Below are 11,461 nucleotides of genomic sequence, written 5' to 3' on the forward strand. Positions count from 1 at the left end.
AAGGGTACAACTAACAACCCAAAAATATCCCGACAAGGGAGAGTATATATATCGGTCTACACATCCCGGCAAGGGAGTAATCACAACACATTCTCTTTTTAAATCCCTTCTTCCTCAACTAACACATTCATGTTCGAGCTAACGCTCCAAAAGTACACCAATCACAATTTTACCTCAACCGTTCATATTATATGAAAGTCATCAAATAAACATGGAGATTGTGTCACGTTATTCGAAATTAAAGCAATTATGACTCACGGTCATGCTAGACTTTGGTAAATAAATAACCGTCACCATGCCTATACACCGTACTCCACATTATCAAGTAGCAAATGACATCCTAATCCTATTCCCTCAAGCCAAAGTTAGAACAAACACTAGCCTCGAATGCTCCAAACTCAATTCACGCTTCTAGTAAAGCTTTACCTCTTGATTCCACCACCAATCTGCTCGAATCTAGTCATAAGTTACTTAATCACATTAATAATTACTAAATGAATCACTCCCCATGCATGAAAATAAATTTTACAAGGTTTTCCCCCCAAAATGGTCAAAAATACCCCCTGACCCACGTGGTCGAAACTCGAGGTTCGAACCAAAACCCGGTTACCCATTCTCCCACGAATCCAAATATATGATTTGTTTTCAAATCGAACCCCAAATTGAGGTCCAACTTCTCAATTTGTAAAAAAAACTAGGTTCTACCCAAAACACCCAATTTCGCCCATGAAAATCTTTGATTTGAAGTTGAAATCATGTTAAAAGATGTCAAAGAATAAAGAAATTAAGTTAGAAATCACTTACCAATCGTTTTGGAGAAGAAAAGTTGTTTGGAAAATCGCCTCTTAGGTTTTGGGTTTTTGAAAAGTGGAAAAATGACTGAAATTCCCGAGTTTATATACTTTGCTGGGGGCTGGCACGGACCATGCATAAATGTACCGCGGCCGCGCCATGGGAGGGAAGAAGTGGGATTTCTCTGAACCCACCCAGCGCGGACCGCCCTGATTTGGTGCGCAGCCGCGCTGGTCAACCCTCTCAACCCCACCACGCGGACCGCACAGAAAAGCACCGCGGCCGCGTGGCTGCCAACGCGGACCGCGCGGAAATGGCCGCGGTCGCACTGGGGCCTGCAATATCTGAACCTGCTTTTTTAATGTCTAAGACCTCCTAGGCCCCACTCAAAACTCACTTGAGCCCTCGGGGCTCCAAACCAAACATTCATATGATCTCAAAAACACCTTACGAACTTACTCGTTCGATCAAATCGCCAAAACGACATCATATACATAGGATCAAGCCTCGAAACACATGATTTTCTTTCAACTTTCATAAAACTCAAATTCCCCATTTTAAGTCCGAAACACGTTATTTGACGTCCGTTTTTAGCAAAATTTTACAGATAGTGCTTAAAACATACTTAAGACTCGTACCGGGCGTTGGAACCAAAATACGAGCCCGATACCACAGTTTTCTGATCAATTTTCTTCTTCCTTTTCCTTAATTAATTTCAGAGAACAATTTCACACAAAAAGTCATTTCTCGGGCTTGAGACCTCGAAATTTGATTTTGGGCACATGCCCAAGTCCCATATTTTTCTACGGACCCTCCGGGACCGTCGAATCATAGGTCCGGGTCCGTTTACCCAAAATGTTGACCGAAGTCAATATTATGCATATTAATATCAAAATTCACCAAATTTTCACATAATTCGCATATTTCAACATAAAAGCTTTCTGGCTACGTGTCCGGAATGTGCACGCCAATCGAGGCAACTAACATCGAGGTTTTCAAGGCCTCGAAAGCATGGAACAAGGAAGAATTACGGTGATGACTCTTTGGGTCGTCACAAGATGTTTCAGTCCGTTTAGAAGGTTGTCTATTAAAAGTAGGGGTTACTACAGGAGGGTCAGGCGGGGCATCAGTTGGGTTATTAACAAGACTAGTAGGTGTATCATCTAATTCCGCTTGTGTTTCATCTAAATCATCATTTTCCTCATCATTTTCAAAGATAGTTTCATCAGGATAAAGAGCATTCATAACTTGTTCATTTAGTTGTTGACCCGGTGCAACATCATGGAAAAATTGACTATCGAAAAATTAAAAACAAGGGTTATCACTATCAAGAATAATAGGTGGAGGAGGATGGGTAACAGGTCTGGGTCGGGGGAAGAGTAGTAGCTTGGCTACTAGATTCACCAATTTTAGATTTTCCCTTACCCTTACCACTAAAAATATTTTTCAAAGAAAATGCCATATTAATTATTGTCGCATCTCCTTTTTACCGCGCCCGCGGGGCGCGTGGGGAGTTTTCTCCAATTAAAGGACAGTCGAAACGGGATTTATTTAATTATTTAAGAGTCGCCACCTGGGAATTTTAAGGCGTCCCAAGTCACCAATTTCAATCCCTGAATCGAGGAGAATATGACTCTGTTTATTATTCTGCGAACCAGAAATCCTGAGTAAGGAATTCTGTTAATCCGGAAGAAGGTGTTAGGCATTTTCGAATTCCGTGGTTCTAGCACGGTCGCTTAACTGTTTTTATTATTGGCTTAATTATCTTGATTTTATTAAATATATTGATGTTACATGATTTTACTACCGCTTATACTTATTGTGATTGAAGACCCTTCTTTGAATCGAATTACGCGTACGTATATTCGTGTTATAAATTTAAAAATGCGGAATTGTGTCACGCGTACGTGTACACGATAACTTTTGGTAATATATTTTTTAAACAATCATTTTTCGAAATTGTGTCGAATCAAGAATATTTATTTATTTTTTCTTAAATATTGAACCGTACATCTCGGGTTTTTATGAAATTGATTTAACGCCTTTGGAAAAATCTTTTTATTAAATATTCGCTCGAAATTGCGCGTACGCATAATCCGAATTTTTGCTTTTAAAAATATAATTAAGGTACGCGAACGTATCCCTAATTGCGCAAAATATTTGTAATGATATTAGGGATTTTTCCACAAATTGTTTATTATATTATGAGAAATCTTCATTTAAGATACCCTTTAATTCTTGAAAAAGAATTCACAATTTATTGAATGTTGCCCGTTGATTATAATTTCCGCATATAACATGTTCATCCAAGACTATTCAAATTCAAAATAAAGAATAAGAACATGATTAATACTATTCTTCACAAATACAACATATATATCTACATGCCCAATAATGAATTGTATATGAAACTAAAAATGATTTATAAAGGGAAGAATATATATATATATTTTTTTTAAGAACTTTTATTATTTCTATTTAGTGCAAGTCCTATTTCTAATTGTTGTTGATAAAAGTGTTGCAATTTGTATATCTCATCTTATTCTCATGTACTTGCTTTTAATCTAATATGCCTAATTATTTATTTAGGATGGTAAATAGGCATCAAATTGATAATAAAGGGCATTATTGTACAAATTAATTAACAACATTGCCTTACAGGCCACCTATTTGTATGTCTTGAAACATTCGTAGCACTTTAACATCATAATGAGCCATAACAACTCAACTCACCATCCACTAATGGTTCTATAAATACCTGTTATCATACCACATAAGAACGTACAACTTATATCATTCCATCCATAACTAAATCAAGTATAAGAATAAACTAGCAATATGGTTTTGATATTTTCACTCTATTCTAACAACGCCACAAGGCCTAGTAAATGGCCAATCCTTATGTCATGTTTCTTACCTTGATAGTTCAAATATGATTAAACTAATGAGATGAAGGGCTAACATTATTACAAAGCTTTATACGAACTTTCAAAGTAAGACAATTAGCTCATAGCTATCAAATTGAATTCACTACTAATTAACTAACATGAAACAAAAAAATGAAATTTAAACTGATAAACTTGGACAAATGGAAAATAGAATTTCAATTCAAGCTTCATTGATGAGTCATGTTGAATCTCTTTCCAACTTAAAATTTAAAAGACATGTACCTGAAAATGAAGGTAGAAGGAGTAAATTTCAGCAGTTGCAGCAGTAACAAATTCAGCAGAATATACCAGTGTTCAACAGATTTGGTCAACAAAACAAGGCCCGAGGAACTCAGAAACACAGTACAAGACTTCTTTAAAAGTTTCAGATTTTAAAACTGAACAATCTGTCTGATTCTAAAACTTTAGAAAAGGAAAACTGAAAGCTCTTAACTTCAAAAATCAGCCTTAATACTAGTGTCTGATGTAGAATTCTTTTTACTATTTCTAATTTTTTTTTCCTTCTATCCTATATCTGATTCTGTTCTTCTCAATTTTCAGATTTCTATTTCTGATTTTTCTCAATGTATCTCTCTCAGTCTTTCTCTGAAAAGCTCTTAAATCAGCCTCTCTTCTAAACTCTCTGAAAAAAAACTGCCTTTCATAATTTAAAGGAGTAAAATCTCTGTCTGAAAGCTTTCTGTGTATATGTATCTCTGTGTGTATATTCCCTAATGCCTTAAAAATCAGATCCTCTCCTCTAATGTCTGTCCCTCTATTTATACAGGTCTGCCCCCCTCTCTTAAGTGCTGCCTGGACCTCTTTCTTCTTTTTAAAAAATCAGAAAATCCCATTAAAACTGCTTTTTAATACTTTTAGTGATCTTATCCTGATTTTAAGCAGCCCATTACCCTTTGTTCCCCATTATTACTCATTAATTAATAGCCATTATCACTCCACCATCAGCTCACTTTTATATCATATTACCCTCACTATTCTGTCCAAAAAAAATGTCCCAGATTTTCTACTGTAATTAATGTTATTACTGTCTTAAATTCAGAATTTCACAATACAGATTTTAAAATCTGTTTAAGCAGCTATAACCAATCCTAAAGTTTGGACTGAATTCTGATTAAAAATGTAACTCCTAACACAATTACATCCAATCAAACATTGGTAGAATCATACTGAATTCAGAACCAATCATCATAGCAACATATTACACTGAGTTCAGTAACTGAGCTTTAACTTTGAACAATAAATCAAACAAACACAGGAGCATTGTCAATATACTGACAATGCCCTGTTCAGAAAACAATATATACACATCATATATTTGAAATTACCGATTCACAAACAAACATGATTTAATTGACGAGTATTAATCAGTTGACTATTTACAACATTTGTCAATAATTAGTCTAAAACAATTGAAGCCAGACTGTTTCAGTCAGCATTTTCATAAATGAAAATTCGTAATATAACTAATCGACGAACTTAATCGAGTCGATTACACACATTGTAATTAGTCACAACCAACAGAAACAATTCACATTCGGATCAAGTAGATAGGTAGGAGACAGAAATGACAGAATTAATCAAAACAAAATATGAAAAATTAACAAGTTATTAAACAAACGAAAAATACATACAGAATACACAAACAGAAATAGAAAAGTACCTCTGAATTTTAATCAGACTCGAACTCAACTTGGCTTCGGATTTTGTTTGAAATCAAACAGACCTTAGTCGAAGTATTTTCCACTGAAAATACTTCGACTAAGGTCGATTAAACCTCAATCTTTACTCAATCTGAACAGAATTCAAAAGTTTGGTTTTTTAGAGTTCTTGAAAGTTCGATTTGGGACTTACTCATTTCTGGTTAGATTTGAGGGAAACCAAAGATGTTCTAGGCACGAGGGAGGTCAGGGGGGTAACTGGTGTGGGTTTGAAGTAGGTTGGGATAAGGTCAGGTTGTACTCGAATCTTCAAATGAAGATTCGAGTAGTTCCAGTATGATTCGAACCATGCAACTAACAGATCCATGATGAGGGTATCTAGGGGAAGTTGTGGTGTTATTTTGGAAGCCATCGGAGAAGATCAGGTTTTTAGGCCAACCTTCGATTTAAGATTCGAAGGGTTGGGGCCTGATTCGAAGGAAACTAAGGTCATATTCATGTAGAGGATGTTCAGGGGGTCTTAGGGTGTTATTTTGGTGACCGGCGGCGTTGATGCCGCCGGGTTTCAGGCTTTGGGGTCTTAGGGCGGCTAGGGTTAGGTGGGAGGGTCTGAGGAAGATGATGAATAGTGATAGGAGGGGGGGTGTTCAGTTAGGGGCCGGGTAAGGCTTGGGACTTATATAGGGGTGGGGTGGATTGATGCTATCCGTCCGATTAAGTAAGATGAAGGGCCAGGATCAATTCATTAATCCAAACGACATCGTTTGGTTTAATGTTGGGGCCGGACTGAGTCGGGTCACTGGATCGGGTTACGGGTTATGGGTAAAGGTGATGAAATCGCGTCCGTTGGTTGGATTTGATCCAATGGTCCTTGATAAATGTGGCCAAACGTTGTCGTTTGGTCTTGGCTTCGGACTGGACCGGACTTGGGCTGCCTGGATTGGGCTAAAGGGGGTAATTTGGCTTGGGCCTGGATTTAAATCCAGGTCCGATTTTTATTCCTTTTTCAACTATTTCATTTTTCTAATTTAAATTTCCAATTTTAATTATAAAACAATTTTAACTTCACAAAAATATATTAATTACTCTATAACAATTATTTAACACATAGACAAAACATCAATCACACAGTGAAATATTTAAAATAGAACTATCGCATATTTTTGTGATTTTATTTAAATTATCTTTTAAATGCATAATTAAATCCTATATGCATGCAACATGTATTTTATTTTATTTTTCATTTTATTATGACAAAGTAAACATTTACGGACATAACACAAAATATTTAACACCACGCAAATTCAAAAATTACACAGTAAAAGAAATTTATTTTATTTTTTGATTTATTTTGGAGTAGTTTTTGTTAAGGCAAAAATCACGTGCTCACAGCTGCCCTCTTTGTGCGGAAACTCGAAGAGTTTTCGTGCAAAGATAAAGTGAGCGGATACGAGCGATTTTTGCCCGTTCGAATACTCTGTGGAAGCATTTTTTGAAAGATTTGACCGAACCTCTGCTTCAAAGGTTTCCTACATATCCTTGGCTATAAAGGAATCAGGTCAATGTAGTTCGAGAAGTTTTTGGTAGCTGGGACTACCGTGGGACTGTGATGTTACTGCTGCTTCGTGCTGTTTTTACTGCTTGCTGACCTCCTTATTACACCTTACTTCAAAGGTAATACAAAAAAAAAACTAAACTAGATTATGGTACAGGAATTATAAAAATCTTATCTAGATCATGCCCTTGCGTTTCTTGTTGTCTTGATATCTTGGTGACTCTTGGACATTTGGCTTATTACGTATTCCTTTTCATTGTCCCGTATTTTCTTTTGGAACTCTTGTTGTTTCTTGCTGGGGATTCTGTTGGACTCCTCTGCTTTATTGATTCTAAGTGTGCTCCTTTCTCATATGAGTGGGCTTTTGATTTCAACACTTCAATTGCATTCCTACGTTCTTCGGGTGGGTGCCTTGACTGCTTCTTTTCTTTCTCATCCTCATTATCCAGGTGGACGCCTGACTTCTTTTTAACTTCTTTATCCTCGTTCTCCAGGTGGACGCCTGACTTCTTTTTTAACTTCTTCATCCTCATTCTCCAGGTGGACGCCTGACTTCTTTAATTCTCATCCTCATTCTCCAGCTGGACGCCTGACTTCTTTAATTCTCATCCTCATTCTCCAGGTGGACGCCTGACTTCTTCTTTTCTCATCCTCATTCTCCAGGTGGACGCCTGACTTCTTCTTTTCTTCATCCTCATTCTCCAGGTGGACGCCTGACTTCTTCAATTCTCATCCTCATTCTCCAGGTGGACGCCTGACTTCTTCTTTTCTCATCCTCATTCTCCAGGTGGACGCCTGACTTCTTCAATTCTCATCCTCATTCTCCAGGTGGACGCCTGACTTCTTTAATTCTCATCCTCATTCTCCAGGTGGACGCCTGACTTCTTTAATTTTCATCCTCATTCTCCAGGTGGACGCCTGACTTCTTTAATTCTTCATCGTCATTCTCCAGGTGGACGCCTGACTTCTTCTTTTCTCATCCTCATTCTCCAGGTGGACGCCTGACTTCTTCAATTCTCATCCTCATTCTCCAGGTGGACGCCTGACTTCTTCAATTCTCATCCTCATTCTCCAGGTGGACGCCTGACTTCTTTAATTCTTCATCCTCATTCTCCAGGTGGACGCCTGACTTCTTCAATTCTCATCCTCATTCTCCAGGTGGACGCCTGACTTCTAATTTTCATCCTCATTCTCCAAGTGGACGCCTGACTTCTTTAATTCTCATCCTCATTCTCCAGGTGGATGCCTGACTTCTTCAATTCTTCATCCTCATTCTCCAGGTGGACGCCTGACTTCTTTAATTCTCTATCGGGTATTTCCTGACACAGATATTATACTTGCCCCTGTTTTAAATCAAAGAAAACTTCGTTAGTTTAAAGCAGGGTGGTTGGCTGTGGTATTCTTGCAGATGGTGATGCTTCTCTTCGTCTCTCTTTATTGCCTTAGAATGGTTGAAAAGACTGTTTTGTCCTTGTAATTGATCCTTGACTGTAGGATTCCCCTCTGTATGTTTTCCTTCAAAAACCTTTTAACTGTAATCATATGCCCCTTCTGACTTTGCTGATCCACTTTTGATTTCACCTTTCTTACACCCATATTTTATCTCCCACCTTTTGTGGCTGTATTTTGTAATCTTGAATCTTGGTAGTATACCTTGACATTCCTTCTTATTTGTTTGGAATAAAACTCATCTCAAAGCTTGGAGAAAGTAAGATTATTAGTAGCGAAATACGCTGATTTCGACAATTATAGAATGAAAAGAAGAATCCAATTTTTGGATGACTGTTGGAAAAGGAATAAAGGACTTATCTGATTGGAATTACTGGCACCAATGATCAGGGTATGCATTTCGGATTACTCAACCCAGTCTTTTAATCAATCTCCTTTCAATTGTCTCAAGGAGTTTTCATCGATAAATTTTCCTCATTTTTCACTTCTTCACTTCTTTTTCGCCTTATGGTGCCTACGAAGGTTTTCACCAATAAGACTCTCTCATTTTACCTTTCTCTCAACTTCCGTCGCCTTATGGTGCCCGTGTGGGTTTTCACCTATAAGACTCTCTCATTTTTACTTTCTTTTCTTGTTTGTACCAGAGTGTTATGAACCACTTCATTTGCTTGCCTCAGCATTTTTCTAAGATTGATCGAAAGGTCTTTTTGGTACGGGGTTAGAAATGGAAAAGGTATTAAAAGCTAAATAGCTTTGGTATGGGTTTACAACTCTTGGAATCTTTTCTTATTTCCAATACGATTCCTGCCCTAGTTTTTGATTGGGGTCTCTTAATGTTTCTTTTTCGTGCACATTGTGTATGTTGTGCACCCTATGACCGAGCCATGAGGCGCCTACGTATCCTTCTTTGAGGAATCAGGTCAAACGTAGTTCACTAAATAATAGTGATGTTTTTTTTAATTATTTCATACTTGATTTTTTTTATTGATTCCAAGAGAGGGTAGGAAAGAAACAAGTATGGCTCAAAGGGAAAGCAAATGGTATAGTGTTTGGATAGCAGAATAAATTGTCTTTGTCATTTCAATCTTCGAAATAGTGCTAAATGCAAACATTCAAAAAGTTATGCATAATATCTCTTTACCGCGTCAGAATTGATCGCCATATCTACGCATTTGCCTTCAATATCTGTTAAACATAGTGCACCATTCGATAATATTCTGGTCACAATGAATGGTCCTTGCCAATTCGGGGCAAATTTGCCTTTTGCCTCGACCTGATGTGGAAGAATACGTTTTAGCACATGCTGACCTACTTTAAACTTCCGGGGACGCACCTTTTTGTTGTATGCTCTTTCTATTCTTCTTTGATATAATTGACCATGGCATACTGCGGTCAATCATTTTTCATCAATCAAGTTTAACTGTTCTAGACGGGTTTTGACCCATTCATCATCATCAATCTTTGCTTCGGCGATGATCCGAAGGGAAGGAATCTCAACTTCTGCGGGAATTACTACTTCAGTGCCGTATACCAACAAATAAGTAGTTGCTCCTACTGAAGTGCGAACAGTAGTGCGGTATCCCAATAATGCAAATGGTAATTTTTCATGCCATTGTTTTGAACCTTCTATCATTTTCCGAAGTATCTTCTTTATGTTTTTGTTGGCTGCTTCTACTGCTCCATTCGCCTTGGGCCGATATGGGGTAGAGTTACGATGTGTAATCTTAAACTGTTGACATACTTCCTTCATTAAGTTGCTGTTAAGATTAGCACCGTTATCTGTGATGATCACCTTCGGGATTCCGAATCGACATATGATATTTGAGTGGACAAAATCGACCACAGCTTTCTTGGTTACTGATTTGAATGTCTTGGCCTCAACCCATTTGGTAAAATAATCAATAGCTACCAGAATGAATCTGTGTCCATTGGATGCTGCCGGCTCAATTGGTCCAATCACATCCATGCCCCAAGCAACGAAAGGCCATGGTGCCGACATTGTGTGTAACTCGGATGGTGGAGAATGAATCAAATCTCCGTGTATTTGGCATTGATGACACTTGCGCACAAAACTGATACAATCTCGTTCCATGGTAAGCCAATAGTAACCGGCTCGGAGGATTTTCTTTGCCAATACATATCCACTCATGTGAGGTCCGCAAACTCCTGAATGTACTTCAGACATGACAGCTGCAGCTTGTCTGGCATCTATGAATCTTAATAATCCAAGATCTGGTGTTCTTTTATACAAAACTCCTCCGCTTAAGAAGAATCCATTTGCCAATCGCCTAATGGTCCTCTTTTGATCTCCTGTGGCTTGTGCGGGATATATCCCCATCCTGATATACTCCTTGATGTCGTGGAACCATGGTTCACCATCAAATTCTTCTTCAACCATATTGCAATAAGCGTGCTGATCGTGGACTTGAATATGTATTGGATCTACATAAGCTTTGTCCGGATGGTGCAACATTGATGCTAGGGTAGCCAATGCATCGGCAACCTCATTATGGATTCTTGGAATATGTTGGAATTCCACTGATTGAAACCGCTGACAAAGATCATGTAGACATTGTCGGTATGGGATGAGCTTCAAGTCTCGGGTTTCCCATTCTCCTTGAATTTGATGTACCAAAAGATCCGAATCTCCCATGACTAAGATTTCTCGGATACCCATGTCTGCAGGCTAGCCTTAACCCCAAAATACAAGCTTCATATTCAGCCATATTATTGGTGCAATAAAATCGTAATTGAGCCGTAACAGGATAGTGATGCCCTGTTTCAGAAATGATTACAGCTCCTATTCCGACTCCTTTCATGTTGGCGGCTCCATCAAAGAAAAGTTTCCAGCCAGGCTTTTCAATTTGCTTCACCTCGTCGATATGCATTGTTTCTTCATCAGGAAAATAAGTTTTTAATGGCTCATATTCCTCATCGACAGGGTTTTCGGCTAAATGATCGGCCAGTGCTTGAGCCTTCATTGCAGTTTGAGTCACATAGATGATGTCGAATTCTGTGAGTAATATCTGGCACTTTGCAAGTCTTCCCGTTGGCATGGG

The sequence above is a fragment of the Nicotiana sylvestris genome, chromosome 12 (genome assembly GCF_000393655.2).
Source record: "Nicotiana sylvestris chromosome 12, ASM39365v2, whole genome shotgun sequence".
Taxonomy (NCBI): domain Eukaryota; kingdom Viridiplantae; phylum Streptophyta; class Magnoliopsida; order Solanales; family Solanaceae; genus Nicotiana; species Nicotiana sylvestris.